Source organism: Photinus pyralis, unplaced genomic scaffold (assembly GCF_008802855.1).
Source record: "Photinus pyralis isolate 1611_PpyrPB1 unplaced genomic scaffold, Ppyr1.3 Ppyr1.4_unclustered_Scaffold4307, whole genome shotgun sequence".
Lineage (NCBI taxonomy): Eukaryota > Metazoa > Arthropoda > Insecta > Coleoptera > Lampyridae > Photinus > Photinus pyralis.
The window spans coordinates 10,244-28,957 of record NW_022171554.1 but is presented as its reverse complement, the minus strand read 5'-3'; the positions used below and the strand labels follow the sequence as shown (position 1 = coordinate 28,957).

Here is an 18,714-nt window from a genome sequence, read left to right as displayed (position 1 = left end):
TGAAAAATCCCTAAAAATAACTGAGATATCACCGAAACACTGAAAAGTCAATTCCTTAAAAGGCTAGCGATATTAATCACAGCTCTACGGTATTATATTGTATCTAAAATAAGCATAAATTGACCGTGGTGACCACAAGCAGGGGATGCTTCTGAGAATGAACGTTTCAGAACAAATAATAATTACAGAAGACGACCACAGTCGGGTAGTATGTAGTTACTTTTTCTGGGAAAAATTAAAACCTAACTGGTCCTCGTGGACAAAAGCATATCAAATCGCCACCGTAGGCGTCGAAAAACTGGATACGAAAACTGTCAATTTTATGCGTAAGAATTAATAGGCACCATTTTTTGTGTACGTCTAAAAAGCGTATAATTTAGTGTCGTGTATAGAACGAAATCAATTAATTTTATGGCTCGCCGGTCCACGAATTTACAAGCGAAATTAAATCTTCCATCATAATTGGCAAGTACGCTAACACAAGTACGGACAAAAAATCTATGAAAATAACAGCTTATAAATTATTTTCTAATATCTATAGAGGAGTTGTAACCATGGGGCATTGGGGCCACTAACCTCTGCCTCTGTTCTACGCATTTGCCATACTAACGGCTCTAATATATACAAACGTCTTAGAATCGAAGCATATTCGTACCTAATTATAGGCAAATCTTTTATCCTTTTGTTGTTAATAAACTAAAAATAACTGGTGCAGTAACAATTAATTCACGATTTAGCTGAATCGCAGATGTGCGAGCTAAAAGTAGATTTTACGGCTAGCTGCTGAAAAGGTACAGGATGTGGAAAATAATTCGCGTTATTCTGACAAGAGATCCACTCGTCCCCCGCAACTTTCCACGGCACAATACGCACCAAACTCGCAAATGAAGCACGATAAAACGTAAAATTGAATAATTAAAAAAATAATAATATTCGTAGCATTTAATCTAGAAAACGGTCGTTGCCCCCCGTTCTAGTTGCGTATGCTGCTTGGGTTATCCAAATTATAGTTTCTAGTCCACTTCTGCAGATATTTCTGTTCCCAAAATTACGCAACTGACCTCATTATGAGCGGAAATAGCTGCGATACGTGTATGCTATGCCTGATGGCTTAAAGTAGGCAATAATACTTGTTTATCTTAATTGATTTTCAAGTCTTTTAGACAATATTTGGCAATTAAAGTATTTAATTTCGACGTCCGGCGATCAATTTTAGCTTGTAGGTGGTAGGATAATCGCTCTTCGTTAAACTAGATAATTACACGTAGGAAATTTTGAGTGAATGTCTTTGTGTTTGTTGTACCGACTACAATCCACAAATTTGACAAATAAATTGCCGTAAAGCAACTGTAAAAGTGCAGTTTATATCGACGGTACCTATGTTATAAATGTAAGCGGCGAAAAAGTTGATTTTTAACAATTTATTGGGGACAAACTAAAATTACTTAATAGCACATGACTTTGTTCATGAGATTACTTATTTTGTGAATCACCTTCCGGAATAGTATTTTTTTTAATGATGATAGAAGAGATAGAATTGCTGATTTGAATTATAACAAGTAATTGGGGGGATTGTTTATAAATCAATAATTAAACGTAATCTGTCAAACGAATTGGAGTACCATAAAAGTTCAACCCCCGCATTCGATACATGGATAAAGTTTACTAATATTCAATTTATAATATTTACATAAAATAAGATTTGTTTTTAAAATTGATATAAAATAGTACGATGAGGATGTTAATGAGATGTTAATTCTCCACATGAAAAAAGCGAAGCATAAAGTATACAAAACACAAATGAAGTATATCAAGCTAATTATATTGGACCAAAAGAAACGTTTTTAGAAGGGGTACCATCCACCCTCTCTGAATGGGCGGGAAGCCATTCCTAAAAGTGCATTTTTGTTAGATTTTGGCATTTTACAAGAAAACTACATCCTTTATAAAAAAAGGTGTGGTTACTTAATTTCTGTGTCGAGCATAAAACTCTTTAACCCAGTAAAACAGAACCTCAAAGTTGATTCATTTACATTTGACAAAAAGCACCTTTGAAGATAATTTGATTTCACTAAAACACTAATATTTTACGCAAAAAGATGTCCAGTCAAAAGGGAATACAACAAAAAAATATGCGAGTCCCCCTCCCCCCACTCACTCATTGCCGTATCCATCTGCATCAGAATATTTAAGTAGGTATACCTATTTATCGTCCGCTTTGTTATGCCTAAAGACAGGGGCGGACTGGGTACTTACGGGCCATTAAAGTATTAGTGTAGTAATGAAGGTGGCAGGGGGGGGGGGGTAGCTCTGAGGTGCAGACGAATTGATTTGGATTCTACGCACCCAAATTAATAAGAAAAAGTGTTTTCCCCAGAAATTTTGGTGTAGTCGATTTTTGGTAAAAAAGGAAGGTTATACACTGCCTTTTTTTGAGCCACGAAAAAAAAATTGTCCCACATCGACCCGGAAAAAAAAAGTTCTTATAGAATGTGGCCTGTAGAATCCATAATCTCAAACAGTTCCAAGATTGGGCTACTAGTTCAAAAGTTACAGCCCTTTGAATTTTCTTTCCAAATTGGTTTCTAGTCTATAACTTTTGATTGAGAAGTCTGATCGAAAAAGTACATTGATTGATTGATTCTACGCACCAAAATTAATAAGAAAAAGTATTATCCCGAGAAATTTTGGTGTAGTCGATTTTTGGTAAAAAAGGAAGGTTATACACTGCTTTTTTTTGAGGCCCGCAAGAAAAAATTGTCTCATATCGACCGGGAAAAAAATTTTTCTTATAGAATGTGGCCTGTAGAATCCATAATTTCAAACAGCTCCAAGATTGGGCTACTAGTTCAAAAGTTACAGCCCTTTTGAATTTTTTTTCGAAATTGGTTTCTAGTCTATAACTTTTGATTGAGAAGTCTGATCGAAAAAGTACGAATTGATTTGGATTCTACGCACCAAAATTAATAAGAAAAAGTGTTTTCCCGAGAAATTTTGGTGTAGTCGATTTTTGGTAAAAAAGGAAGGTTATACACTGCCTTTTTTTGAGCCCCGAAAAAAAATTGTCTCAGATCGACCCGGAAAAAAAATTTTCTTATAGAATGTGGCCTGTAGAATCCATAATTTCAAACAGTTCCAAGATTGGGCAACTAGTTCAAAAGTTACAGCCCTTTGAATTTTTTTTCGAAATTGGTTTCTAGTCTATAACTTTTGATTGAGACGTCTGATCGAAAAAGTACGAATTGATTTGGATTCTACGCACCCAAATTAATAAGAAAAAGTGTTTTCCCGAGAAATTTTGGTGTAGTTGATTTTTGGTAAAAAAGGAAGGTTATACTACTAAAGACTAAAGCAGACTACTTGAAACAGATGACCACTGGCCCAAACCGATATTTTAGAATGAAGATACTCCCCTATCTGGAGGGAGGGTGAAAAAACTCTTAAAACTGCATTTTTTGTTAGAATTGTACAGGAAAACTATGCCATTTAGCCAAATATGTTTACAAGATCTCTAAAAATCTTACTTAAAATGCAAATTTAGGAACTAGATATTTGAAATTTACCTTTATGTTATCAAATCTGTACGGTTGAACTATATTTTGAAGGACTAACTATACCATATCTAACGTAGGCCTCCTAAAGTCTAGCGGCGCCACTGGTCAGAAATAATGTCCTTCCTCATCAGATACCTCAAATGTAGAAAAAGTACTAATACCAATATGTCAGTTCCTCCGTGATTTAATTTAATTTCCTTTCAATTTTAGGGCGACTTTCCTCATCTTGAAAACAAGCTGAAAACTCACAGGCGATCTGGTATATTAATTATGTGCTACACTTGAGATGATCGAGGGACATTACTTCAAAACCGTACCTATACAGGGTGTTCAGAGAGGAATGAGGCAGCGCGATATCTGGGAAACGACTGCAGATGTTAAAAGTAAAATTTTGTTATAAATGAAAGCTAGGGCCATATACAGGGTGGTGACTTGCGTAACGCATCATAGGGATTTCAATGTAAAATTCATAACATGCGATTATTGGTTCCCCAAATTATTTTAGAGCAAAAATGTATTAAGGTTTTTTGTAGAAAAAAAATTTTTACGTCAATCAACCGTATTACTTTTCAATTTTTTGCATAATAAAGACGGAAAATTGGAAAAATAAAACCCGCATCTTTGCAATAATCTGTGATGCCATGGAATTTTATAACACAAAAACTACGCCAATATCCGTCATGCCATGGAACGTCAGCTATAAAACAAATCAAATTCCATCAAAAAGTATTATATTTAGAACAGCGAATTCAACATAAAGAAAGACTAAATTACTGAAAAGGGTTTCCTAATATAACAATTTACAATAAATGTTCGAATAAGTCACCATTAACTACATGACAGTAACCAAGTCGATCATAAAATCCATTTCGAACTGCTGCTAATATTGATAACTGGATATCTTTTTGTTTTAGAAAATTCCATGGCTTCACAGATGATTGTAAAAGATGCGGGTTTTATTTTTCCAATTTTCCGTCTTTATTATGCAAAAAAATGAAAAGTAATACGGTTGATTGACGTAAAAAAATTTTTTCTACAAAAAACCTTAATACATTTTTGATCTAAAATAATTTGGGGAGCGAATAATCGCATGTTATGAATTTTACATTGAAATCCCTATGATGCGTTACGTAAGTCACCACCCTGTATATCTCGTTTTACGTTTACTTTTCAAGAAAATAATAATTTTTATACGTACTGTACAGTGCACAGTTTTTTCCTGATTATTTAATATTTTAAAAAATTATTTTTATTGTAGGTTTTCACTTTACCTACTGACGTTACAGAGCAAATTTTGTTATTTACGGATTGTCTATTTTGTGTATATATACAGTGCATTTATGTTACATTGGAACATACGATTTTGCATGCAATAGTGTTTCCCTATGTTCCATTAAAAAAAAACACATTTTGTTGGAATTCATAGTAAGACATTGTTGCTTATTATGTTGCCATTATAGTCCAAGTTGTAAAATGAGCAGAGAAAATACCAAAGTTGGGTCTTCAAGAGGAAGCAAAAAAGACACAAATTGGCTAAAATTGATCCATTCCTGAAGCCTTCACCAGCAGGTCCTGCAGCCGTAACCATCAAATTTTTTGCAGAGTCGAGTAACGTCAGAAGATTGATATGAAGATGTCAACTGTGTTAAAGAATCCGAGTCTTCGGGGGTGTATTTCTAGGTGAACTTTCATTTTTATTTGTAAGATGGTTGTCATTAAAAATCCAAGTAGTTAAATTAAGCGCTAGGACATTTTTTGAAGAGGGGTCCTGAAAATGAAATTACGCTACTGCTTAAGGCTAATCTTTTGTTTAGAATCCCGAACTTCGTGTCGAAATACCTTTAAAGAAAACAACATTTTAACTGTAGCTTAAGCGAGAGCTTAAATGCTAAAAAGCATTTTAATAAATAATTGTGTTCTATACGCGGGAGAATTTGAACCTTTCCGCCTTTAAATTTTGTACTGTCGTTTCACTTCTTCTTTTATATATGTATGAGTACCTGTATCCGTTAATTTATTTGTCCATCCTGTAGATGTTTGTTATACAGATACTATACAGGCCCACTGAAAACAGTCAATGTCAATTTTGCCCACTTAACGACAGTTTTGCCAGAAACCCTCGAACCCGTCAATTTTTGATTTTCGCTTCCTTGCTTGTGTACTTATTGCACTTATGTCAGATGTTCTTTTCTGACACAAGCTCTCAATTATTTCAACTCCAACGCCTACTTGATAAACATTTAAAACGGCTCTGCAAATAGATTTAAATCGAGTTTTCTCTGGTATTACTGATCGGATTTGAAATATAAAAACAGTTGAAAAACAATTGACGTGTTCGAGCGTTTCTGGCAAAACTGTCGTTAAGTTGGCGAAATTGGCATTGACTATTTTCAGTGGGCCACCCTGTATGTTTTTTTACTGACTTGATCAATGCCGCATTAGCATTACCTACTTTGGTTTATGATCTAATAAACTTATTATTATTATTTACTGGTACCGGAAAGCAATAAAAGCACCATACTAGATTTTAGAGTAAGAAGAGGCCCTAAAATCGCAGTGATAGGAGGAAAAAAGTGTATCTCGAAATTGGGAGATAAGTCTACCCGTACGCGTATACCATTGCCAAAACATAGAGCACTGCAGAAAATGGACCGCTCTGTGTTGTACAATACATTGGCAATACGCTACCCGTACCCGTACAGGGTGATAATAAGGATTGTAATAATTACAGAGAGATAACACTAATTAAGAACTGTGATGAGAATTTATGAACAAATACTAAATAAGAAACTGACAGGAATCACAGAACAAACCCTTACAGATACGCAAGTGGAATTAGGAAAGGCATATCAGTGCAGGATATATTCAATATCATACAAATAATAGAACAGAAGAAACTAGGAATTTCCATTGATTGATTTAGTGAAGGCTTTTGACTCTATCCCCAGAGATTATTGGGAGAGTCTACTGAAAAGAAGAGTTAGAGTAATTAAATTAAAAGTTTATATAAAAACACTCTTAACTATGTGATATGGGAAAACATGAAATCCGGATTTTTGCCAACCCAAGGATTGCGACAAGGTGGAGGAGGCCTCGGCCCGACACTGTTTAATATCTTTATGGTGTTATTAACAGACAGACAGACAGATAAACAGAGGAAAATCAAATTCTACTGACATTTGGCATCATTGTTGACCACAAGAGGCTGTACAGTGAAACCAAGGTGAAACGGACTACAGTGTTAGTGAATTCTTTGTTATTATACAGGGTGGCAATTTGAAAACACCCCCCCCCCCATGTCTTAGTAAATAAACGAGATATTTTTTAAAAATCAAAATCCGTTTCGGTAATTCGGAGGGGGAATCACAATGACATAGTTGGCGACGCACCCCCTCCAACCCCCTGCGCCCCTGCCACCCCAACTTTTAAATTTTAAATAGCGACCCCTCAAGTGTTATACGTCATTGGAAAGCTCTGAAAATGCTTTCCAACGATACCAAGTAGCATTACATTTAGGTTAGTAATTATCGTGCAAATCAAACAATAAACTAATATGATCTGTTATTAGAATTTTTAGTTTGTTGTTGCACTGAAGAGATATTTATTTTTTTTGTTTTTTTTACAAATACTGCTTTAACGAATTGCCTTGTTTTTTTTTTAAAATAAATAGGTACTTTTTAGACCATAAATTCATTTGTGTGCAAAACCGGATATATCAAATGTTTTTTTGCTCACAACGCCGATTTGTTTGGGTATTTAAAAAAATATACGTCAATAGATCAACCTAATGTATTAATAATTGTTTTTTCGAAATAACACCATTTTTTAAAATAAATATGCAAAATGGATTTTTCATCTCCTGAAAAATTTGTAAAGATTGCACTCCAATTTTCTTGGAGTCAAACAATTTTTACAAAATTAATGTTGAGTTATAAAATAAACAATTTTTTAAGGGTGGCAATAATAGAGAACTGAAACGATTATACATACAGCCAGCTCAACACGTGGCAATGAATCAACGCAAATTAAAACGTTGAAGATTTAGGAGGTAGGTATATGGGTATGTAATTATTATGAAGTTATCGCTAGTGATTATTTTTAAATTATAAGTTAATTAGCAAGGTTAGATTCATTACGTGTGCATAGTAATTGCCGGTAATAAATTTTACAGATAATTATTCTAGTAATAAAAGTCCGCGTCATTTAAATGTACTTATACTGCATCTAACGAGTATCTGGTTGTGAAGCAAATAAAAAGGATTCGTTCAGAACAGAAAAGTCATCGGTTGTTGGTACCTGCATGTAAAGTATAGCTAGTACTAAATGCATAAAACAATGGATTTATATTGACTGTTGCGCACTTGGTAACGAATGATATGAACGATTTACCGTGCAGGAGTATTAACGGAATTTCCTCGTATTCAATGTAATTTTTTTACAGTTTCCAGTATGTTGCAACTTTTTGCCAAGTGATTCTAAGAGCATTGGAAATATTGGAAAATTATTTTAATATAAGATCGTCAATGTATCGCATTAAACTGGAATTGAATGTTCGAAAGACTTCGAATAGAAGAGTCCAGGAGCATGCGTATTTATCGCTTCCAATTAAAAACGGTGTCATCGAAAATAAATCCCGCAACAAAAGTCCTGGAGCCTTCGACCACCCAAGACATTATTCACAAATGTATCTCTACAAATAAAAGTAACGTTTGGGAAGAATTTGTAATGCTTTCTTACCGGTGGAGATATTTCAATTGCAATTTCAATGAGAACAATAAAAATAATTATAGTTTTGATAAGAATACTGGAATATAGCAACCTGGGATGTAAAGGAGAAGGAAATCGAACATAAATTTAGCAAGCATGAGCTAGACGTAGTGGATATAACAGAGACCAAGAAGAAAGGGAAGGGTGAATCATGGAGCAGACAGTTACTGATATACAGGCTGATTCAAATTCGAGGATCACCAATCTGAAAAAACGAGATTTTGCGAAATTGTTTTTATTTTTTACCGAAGTTATTTAAAAATATATTTAGAAATCAATGAGTTGTGGCCACTTTTTTTCCTCTTAAAGATGCTAGTTAAGTCTGACGTTTCGTCTCCGGTTAACCATCATCAACTTTGTTTTGTTTTATGGAAGTCATTTTTTACTTTCATAGAGCATTTTTTTCTGATTTCAAAATGTAAATTTTGCATTATTTAGTAGAGGCAAAATGACGTTTTTGACAGATAACCTGGCGTTAAATTTAACGTTAGTGATACATCACAGGGCTGAATATCAATTATATGATATAGGGGTGGTTGTATCACGACAGTTCAGCCTTAGCGCAGTGGACTGACATAATTTTTGAACCTTCATCTACCAAATTTCTGCTGGTACAACCCGCAAAGTGACAAAGAGAGAATGAACAGATTTCAAAAAAAGTATCAGAGCTCCATGCCCAGATAAAAGTGATTTTGATATCCCCTCAGTTGTGTCATTGTGATATAGTCATGTCGCTCTCATGACTAACACCTATTTTAAAATGATATATGATTATTATAGTATATGTATAGATAATTCATAACCTTGAGGGAAGTGCATGGATCCTTAAATATTGCTAGCAGAAAATCGCTTCTATGCGACCTTTGTAGCGCATACCTTTTTCGAAGGGACAATAGCTTGACATAGCTAAATTGAATAGAAAAATTGTAAGTAAAAATTAACGAAAGACGTGTGAATTTAGTGGTGAGCTTTAGGAAAAGAATGAGTCGTGAAACTATTTTGGGAGTTGAGAAAATGGAACGCATTATAAGAACGTCCTGAATGGTAATGCGTGTATTTCTCCCAAGTTCATAAATATGCATAACCATTATGAATGAAATCATTTAACCGGCATCTATATACGAAATGTACTTTTAGGATAAAGGATACATTAACAATTATGCAAATTATTACCGTAAAAGCGTGGCAAAATCGTTTACTATCAGTACGTTAATCAATATTCTAAAGCAATAAATAATGGAAAAAAGGATTATTACTTAAACTCCCGTTTATCAATACGACATAAGATAACGTGAAACGAGTTCACGTTTCGAAATTTGTACATGGGGCGTGTTTGAGGAAAGTATGCGTTAAAATTTTTAACGAGCCACATTAATTCTTAACTAGAAAAAATCGATTACGTCATTCTCCCACGTAAATATTGATCATAAAGAAGGCAAAGGTCACCTACAACTATATAAGTTTTCCTGAAAGTGGCGTATTTTAACTACCTACTTCTTGATTGCTTAACTGCATACATTGCCACCTTTAATGTAACGTGTGAACTCAAATTTTAGCGCTTATTGTCTTCTTTTTTTAAAATTACCATATTCTATGCGGATGAGATTTTTTGCAAAAGTAACCAAAAGGAACCAAATTTTAATTAATTTTTGGTCCAGTGCGATTAAGGGTCGTCTGGTAAATAACCACAAAGCTAAATGTTCCATATTGAAGTATTTTTTTTTCAATATTTAAAACTGAAACACCCCAGGCCCAAAAGCACACCTAAATCTGCAATTTTTGAATTTTTGCACAAAAAATGTGTAGAGGACAAAAAGGATGATCAAATTTTATACAAATCTATACCTTGCTGGCTCATTCAGTGGGGTACACAGTTAATTTAATTATGCGTCTTTGAATTCTTCAGTTTTATTGATTATACAGGGTGGTCTACTGAAAACAGTCAATGCCAATTTTAGCCGCTTAACGACACTTTGCCAGAAACGCTCGAGCAGGTCAATTTTAGTTTTGAGGGGGACATCTAAATTAAATAGTAGTATTTACATAACCTCAACTCTGAGAAGAGGGTGAATTTTACCACAAAAATTTTAAATGTTTAAATTTAGTTTTCACTTAATGACCACCACCAACTTCCCATACAATAATAAAAATTTAATTCAAAATGGATCGTACATTTCTGGGGTAATCTGACTGCGTTCGTATACGATACGTTGTCCTTGTCGTAATTCTTCTAAAGATTCAGGATGCGTTGCATAAATTTAAGATTTGAAATTTGAAATTTGAAAAGGGACCCGCCCAACGGAAAGATGGACGAACATACGGACGGACAAAGTGGTCAAAATAGCGGATTTTTTAGAAATTTTTTGGAAATGCGCTAAAAACAGGGCTGAAAACATTGCTTTCGAACTATCTAACGTTTACCATCCCTTCCCATTTAAACCTTTTGCGGTGCAATTCACCCACTTCTTGGGGTTGAATTAACGTGGTCGAACGTTTCTGGCAAAATTATCGTTAAACGGCCAAAATTAGCATTGATTATTTTCAGTGGGTCACTCTTATGTACTTTTATAATGTTTTTTATAGCTTGTTAACCTGAGCTAGGGTAGCTATTGTTAAAATTTCATCAAATATCGATGTTTTACAGCATTTTAAACAACTTTCAAAGAATAACATTTTTTCGTTCTGTATGTAGTACCTACGTACGTATTTTCTTATAGAACGTGGCCTGTAGAATCCATAATTTCAAACAGTTCCAAGATTGGGCTACTAGTTCAAAAGTGACAGCCTTTTGAATTTTTTTTCGACATTGGTTTCTAATCTATAACTTTTGATTGAGAAGTCTGATCGAAAAAGTACGAATTGTTTCGGATTCTACGCACCAAAATTAATAAAAAAAGTGTTTTCCCGAGAAATTTTGGTGCAGTCGATTTTTGGTAAAAAAGGAAGGTTGTACACTGCCTTTTTTTTGAGGCCCGAAAAAAAATTGTCTCAGATCGACCCGGAAAAAAAATTTTCTTATATAACGTGGCCTGTAGAATTCATAATTTCAAACAGTTCCAAGATTGGGCTACTAGTTCAAAAGTTACAGCCCTTTGAATTTTCTTTCGAAATTGGTTTCTAGTCTATAACTTTTGATTGAGAGGTCTGATCGAAAAAGTACGAATTGATTTGGATTCTACGCACCCAAATTAATAAGAAAAAGTGTTTTCCCGAGAAATTTTGGTGTAGTCGATTTTTGGTAAAAAAGAAGGTTATACACTGCCTTTTTTTGAGCCCCAAATAAAAATTGTCTCAGATCGCCCTGGAAAAAAATTTTTATTATAGAATGTGGCCTGTAGAATCCATAATTTCAAACAGTTCCAAGATTGGGCTACTAGTTCAAAAGTTACAACCTTTTGAATTTTTTTTTCGAAATTGGTTTCTTATAACTTTTGATTGAGAAGTCTGATCGAAAAAGTACGAATTGATTTGGATTCTACGCACTCAAATTAATAAGAAAAAGTGTTTTCCCGAGAAATTTTGGTGCAGTCAATTTTTGGTAAAAAAGGAAGGTTCTACACTGCCTTTCTTTGAACCCCGAAATAAAAATTGTCTCAGATCGACCCGGAAAAAAAATTTTCTTATAGAATGTTGCCTGTAGAATCCATAATTTCAAACAGTTCCAAGATTGGGCTACTAGTTCAAAAGTTACAGCCCTTAGAATTTTCTTTCGAAATTGGTTTCTAGTCTATAACTTTTGATTGAGAAGTCTGATCGAAAAAGTACGAATTGTTTTGGATTCTACGCACCAAAATTAATAAGAAAAAGTGTTTTCCAGAGAAATTTTGGTGCAGTCGATTTTTGGTAAAAAAGGAAGGTTATACACTGCCTTTTTTAGAGGGCCCGAGGAAAAAATTGTCTCAGATCGACCCGGAAAAAAAAATTTCTTATAGAATGTGGCCTGTAGAATCCATAATTTCAAACAGTTCCCAGATTGGACTACTATTTCAAAAGTTACAGCCCTTTGAATTTTCTTTCGAAATTGTTTTCTAGTCTATAACTTTTGATTGAAAAGTCTGATCGAAAAAGTACGAATTGTTTTGGATTCTACGCACCAAAATTAATAAGAAAAAGTGTTTTCCCGAGAAATTTTGGTGCAGTCGATTTTTGGTAAAAAAGGAAGGTTATACACTGCCTTTTTTTGAGCCCCGAAAAAAAAATTGTCTCAGATCGATCCGGAAAAAAAATTTCTTATAGAATGTGGCCTGTAGAATCCATATTTCAAACAGTTCCAAGATTGGGCTACTAGTTCAAAAGTTACAGCCCTTTGAATTTTCTTTCGAAATTGGTTTCTAGTCTATAACTTTTGATTGAGAAGTCTGATCGAAAAAGTACGAATTGTTTTGGATTCTACGCACCAAAATTAATAAGAAAAAGTGTTTTCCCGAGAAATTTTGGTGTAGTCGATTTTTGGTAAAAAAGGAAGGTTATACACTGCCTTTTTTTGAGCCCCGAATAAAAATTGTCTCAGATCGACCCGGAAAAAAAATTTTCTTATAGAATGTGGCCTGTAGAATCCATAATTTCAAACAGTTCCAAGATTGGGCTACTAGTTCAAAAGTTACAGCCCTTTGAATTTTTTTTCGAAATTGGTTTCTAGTCTATAACTTTTGATTGAGAAGTCTGATCGAAAAAGTACGAATTGATTTGGATTCTACGCACCCAAATTAATAAGAAAGTGTTTTCCCGAGAAATTTTGGTAAAAAAAAAGGATGGTTATACACAGGAGGCGGACTGGGTACTTACGGGCCATTAAAGTATTAGTGTAGTAATGAAGGCGCCGGGGGGGGGGGGGTAGCTCTGAGGTGCACCACAAAAACATTTTAAAGTACTCCTTTCTCGAAAATCAATTACCATACAGTTTTTTTTTTTAATTGCAGCTGATAATTAAAAGTAACAAAATATACAATCCACACGAGGTGCGTCGCCTATTTGTATTTCAGCACTTTCAAAATACTGGGACAAAAAATGAGAAATTCATTGTAAAACGCTTCAATTAAAACAGAATTTTTTAACAACCTAACATCAACCCCAATTAGAGAAACGTGTGTTAATAATTTATTAATAGTGCAAGAAACTAAATACAGCACGTACTTATAAATTTCCAACGGGCCATTATGATCTACAGGCTACAGGCAATCGCCACCTGCCCCCCCCCCCCGTGCCAGTCCGCCCCTGAACTCAATCATGAGTGAAACTTACCAAGAGGAAAAAGTGATGTAAAAAATTAATTAAGTTTAAGACGGCACATTTAAATTTCAAAACATTTTTCTGGTTGTTGTGTCTGAAGGACAACAAACAAATCTAATTATAACATAATTAAATTAAAAGGGAGGCCCCAAAGCGGACCACAGCTTAACAGGAAGAAACGTCTAACAACGTGGTGTTTTTTGTAAGACAGATTATGTGAACATTTGAAAATTACACTAAGTGGGAATTACGAACTTAAAAACCAACTAAGATAAACAAATTACCTAGAACTAAATTATTAAAATTTCGTACACAACAAATCAGCAGGGAAGTCTATGATTTCATTGACTAAACCAGGGTCGTTCTTGTACTTATTAATAGTTTGTATTTCAAGCATGTTAAGCAATGAGTCTTTGTTTAACTATGGAGAATTTGACAATCGGAGTTGGTATTGAAGGAGTGACCCGAGGAGAGGATGTGTTCTCTCTCCTTTTTTTCAGAAATCAGTCGGATGTCAGTGATATTTTAACTGTGTTCAATACATTTTGCGCTGGTAAAAAGTTGCACAAAGAGGCAGCAACAAATACTAAGAAATTCGTTATCCTCTAAATTTTCCCCGGAGTCTCCAATTTTACGGCGATTTAAAGCATTTCTCAATCCTCGATCCAGTCGATAATCGGATAATTATATAGTGTATAAACATTTTTTATTTATAAATGCTCAGGCTGCGTAATGTGAAATTTCTTTCAGAAACGTTCTTTTTAAATAAATTACCTGTTCCTGTATTTCTATAATTGAGACTCAACTGAATCTGAGGGCACTAAATGTATATTCTTTTGATAAACAGATGTAAGTAATTCGTCTATTATTTTTGAATTTCGATGTGAACAGTAAAAGTACTTTTTGGTGGAATTTTCCTTATGTGATGGTTTTAGCCGTCTGTCCATCTGCCCGACGCCCGTCTGTCTGTCTCGTCTTACTCGAGAACAAAAAGAGACGCAGATGACAAACCTTCGCCAATCGATTTCTACGAGTTCAAGGCTCAGTGATATTCTGATGAGAGACAAAAAATTACCCTACTTACAATCGTATAAGTCCTTTTAACGGGACCAATCTATTTTCATTGTGCTTACTAAATTATAAACTATTTCTTTTGTACTACTTGACGATCTCATAAAAATCTGTCGGCTCGCTGAATGTTGTACCCAAAGAGGACTGGATTTTTGTGGTATTTTGAGAAACACCCTAAAGGATTAAAAGAACTATTTTTCACTACCTTGAAACCTTGAGATTCATCTAGATTACTAGTCGAACGGAAATGGTACCCCTTTAAATGTGTTTACCGTTAACTATTCAGAGAAGTTAACCGAACAGGTTGACTAACCCCTTTGAAATGATGTAATCAGCAGATGTTAACAGGGATTCTCCCCTACTAACCCACATTACGCGTAAGTCAAAGAATAAACAAGCACGTGCGAATGTCAACTGTACTTCCGACCCTCTTCCGGATTCCCTCATTGGCTATTCCATCCCGCATTGTTCCCGATTTGATTATAACTTCCGCATTTCCGAGATTGAAGGGCAGTTACCGTGCGGCAGTGCCCTCGCGAGTGTAGGAATCAGGCGATAAAAGTGCAAACGTTTATTAAGGTAACGAATCCGTTACTTGGTTATAATTATAATTTCTGCGAGATTTTAATAAACGCCATGCTGAGATTCGGGCATAAAATTTTATTGGCGCGACAATTACTAAGCGCTGTAAAACAATTCCGAGATTGTAAAAGTTTTGCGGAAACGTTCAGGTATAAAAATCTGTCCGCCCAAGCTAATACAAATTCAGAACCTGCAGGTGGCGTTGCGTACAAAAAATCACTATAACAAGTTAATTTCCTTTATGTTTATGTGGGAAAGAGCAACTGATGCAGTAAAACCCACCCCCTTAGCCGTCCACAAAAAAGGGCCCTTTTAAAATTTAAACCGTCACATGATGTAAGACGTTGCGATGCACTTGTTTTTTTTTGCTCGAAGAAGGCGCGAGCATCATTTAGAGATGAGAAGACCGTGAGAATTCTAGACAGGTGTTTCTTAATCGCTTATCTGGATCCGCTATTAAGCTACCGGATTACTGATATCTATTTTTATTGCTTTATTTTCTTTTTTTTCAACGGTCAGGCTTGTACGAAAATTGTTGAAATACAATTTTGGGTTTGATGGCCTGTGGACGGAAAAAATTAATTAAGCGTAATTTAGTTTGATTGCGCCTGTAGAACCGGTGCTATAAAAGTGTTCGGGCTGCAATGGACGGGTCATAGACAATAAGACATGCTACTATGGGGAGCCTTGAGGAACTCCATGGATTAAAAAAAACAATGGATCCGTCAATCGTTTAAATTAAAAATCTGGACGTGCCTTTAAGATATTCCAAACAGTATACAGAAAAGTAGTTGCAAACTACGATACTAACACCTGCCCGATTTTCCCACGTAAGTTCGAGAGTAATCGCTGTTATCCGACTGCCTACGTATGGCATATGGACTTAGTAGTTGTTGAATATTTATGAGGATACAAATGTGCAGGCGCTATAATTTGCTAATTAATGTAGATTTCAGAATTTATTACAGATTTATTGAAGGATTTAATCTTAATTGCGTTTGTTAAAAAAAAGTTCAAAACACTTTCTAAGATACCTCACAGAAACGTATGCGAAAGTGCGCGAAGAGTGTGCCCGAAAGCAACCCTTTCGCTTCGTACACACGACAAACTCGCGCCCTTTATTCCCCCCCGCAACCCCTAAGTAAATGTGCATTGATGCTGTTCGCGCCAAGTGGCTACGTCACGACCTACTAGCTAGACCAGGGTGGCAGGTGCTGATGGACCCTGGGAACCTCATCGTGGTACTCTTTCCCACACCAAACTTGCACCTGGCATTCTCGCACTCTTGTCACACACGCACACACGTGCAAGGGTTTATCCCAATATCCAACTTTTTGCGTTTTTATATACGCTGCAGGTATTTTAATTTCAAGTTTAACGTATACATTTTTATTAATTATATTATAAGCGATTTCCTCCTTTTTTGTGCTTTAAGACGAGATGCAAACTCGTTTAAACGGAAATAGCCAAAGTACCGTATACGCCAAGGGTTAATATTTCAAATGTCCAACACTCATCAGACGATAGGTGAACGTTCCCATTACTCAAAAAAAGGCCATTTAATTCGAAATGAACAACAGCGACGTGTCGGGTTCGAAGACGAAAACAATTTTGTATACAACATAAAAAGTCATCTTTGAAATTATCGTAGCTTAATAGCGGCGATGGTTGTCCTTCTTCTTCCTCGTCCTTTCAGCTGAAGTAAAAGAGACGGCAGACCTTGTCTAACCAAGCAGTCATTTATAAACGGCTACCGGGCTTCAGCAGTATAATAAACACGGTCGAAACAAAAAAAGCTGGTGAAGTAGTTCTGATTGACTTCGAAGGCTTTGTATTAAGAAACAACTTTTGTATCTGTACTGGACCTATTGATGACTCATTGAAGAAATTCAGGAAATTCAATTCATTTCATGCTGGTGGGACTTATTGTAGGCGGCAATAAGGCGCACTGCCGTTAGGGGTGATTTTTCTGAACAATGGGCTCTATCGCCTTAAGCTGCGCGCGCCTCGCGCGTGTATAGCGCGCGCTAAACGTGCGGCTCGAAAACACAGGACAGGTAGTTCCTTCTCTGCCTATAAAATGGTTACCTGCATGTGCTGAGCACACTTTGATTCCGATCACACAGCTGTAAAACACGTTACCCGTTACACGGCTCTCGCTTTCAACCGTTTTTTTTTCAACAAGATGTGTTTGAACAACTACGCAACAACAAAACCAAAGTCGCCCAGGTCACCATGGCGTCAACTTAGACAGGTATGTAGATCTAGATATAGAAACCGGGTTTGTAGCTTAACCTTGCGTTGATATCACTCGCCTTTTTTTAAACAAGTGCACCGCTAACGACCCGTTTTTTTCTTCTTTGCAGCCAATTAAGCCTAGACTCTCGCGGAAGGTTATCAAATCAGCACGCGTCAATCTCAACCGCTATTGGAGCAAATTCGAGGAGCTTTCCAAGGGTAGCGAAACGTCGACCGCCGACAATGAGGTTAACGAAAACATCTGTAACGAACTCAAAGCTTCTTTACGTATGTAAGTTTTAGGATAGTGCAAATGTGATATTAGCTTAGGAAATCGTCGTCTTCCACTGTAGTTTTGTAAATAAAAAGCACATGAAGTAGTTGCTCAAGCTTTAACTTAAGTTATTAGTCTGTGATCGCGAGCTTTAAATGTTAATTTAGCACGTTGTAAATAAAAAGAAAATAGGCCGCCTAGTGTCAATTGTTTGTAAATACGTTGCATGTAAATTAGTTTTTAAGAGCACTTTGTAAATTGTTCACCGTTGCCGATGTAGTTTTCGTAGTTTTACAACGCTCAAAGTAAAGCTATGTGATAAGTTTTATTGAGTGGCAACCTGTAAAGTGATCATTTTGTATATTTCATCTGTGATATCAGCTTCTATGATTTCTGGGGGTATTTTTAAGATTTTAGTTTAATTAGCTCTTAGCTTTCTCGATTAAGTTAAATTGTAAGGTATTTTTTAATAAACAAAATTTTGCTAGCAACTATAATTTTTTTCCACAAAACCAGTACCTATGAGGAATTGTTTATTTTAATATTAATGAAGAAAGGCAAAATAGCAGTATTGGCATTTTATTTAAAAAAAGTGACGTAAACCTGAACCACGATAATGCGTAACAATTAAAAAAAAACAGAAACTAATTCTCCGATCAAGCTTATCAACGTCAATCTTCACCTGAAGGCTTCTGCTTATTCAGCATTATTTTGTTTTGTTGCAAATTCATTGCCTTCAAAGTCAACCACTCAATCGGATGGGGCCGCTTACGCCTTAATTCCGAAAATTATGAATGATCTATTGATAGTATCAGTCTGACGTATTTTTAATGATTTAATGTTGAAAATCATTCAATTAAATTTCTTAAAAGCCACCGATCCTTTACCAAAGGCTAAAGATACTAAAAACTATGGGTCTAATTGTAAAAATCTGAAGCCAGAATGGTATGATATCCTGCAAAAGACAAACAAATGTAAAAATTTTTGCAAAAGCACCGA

The 18,714-nt window shown here is 35.3% G+C and overlaps 1 long non-coding RNA gene across 1 annotated transcript; it reads left to right on the top strand.

Annotated features, from left to right (window-relative positions):
• The first annotated feature begins 17,271 nt into the window (after positions 1-17,271).
• LOC116182219 lies at positions 17,272-18,206 on the top strand. The gene is made up of 2 exons (XR_004147450.1): positions 17,272-17,457; positions 17,570-18,206. It is a non-coding gene; the product is annotated as an uncharacterized LOC116182219 (long non-coding RNA).
• The last annotated feature ends 508 nt before the right edge of the window (positions 18,207-18,714 follow it).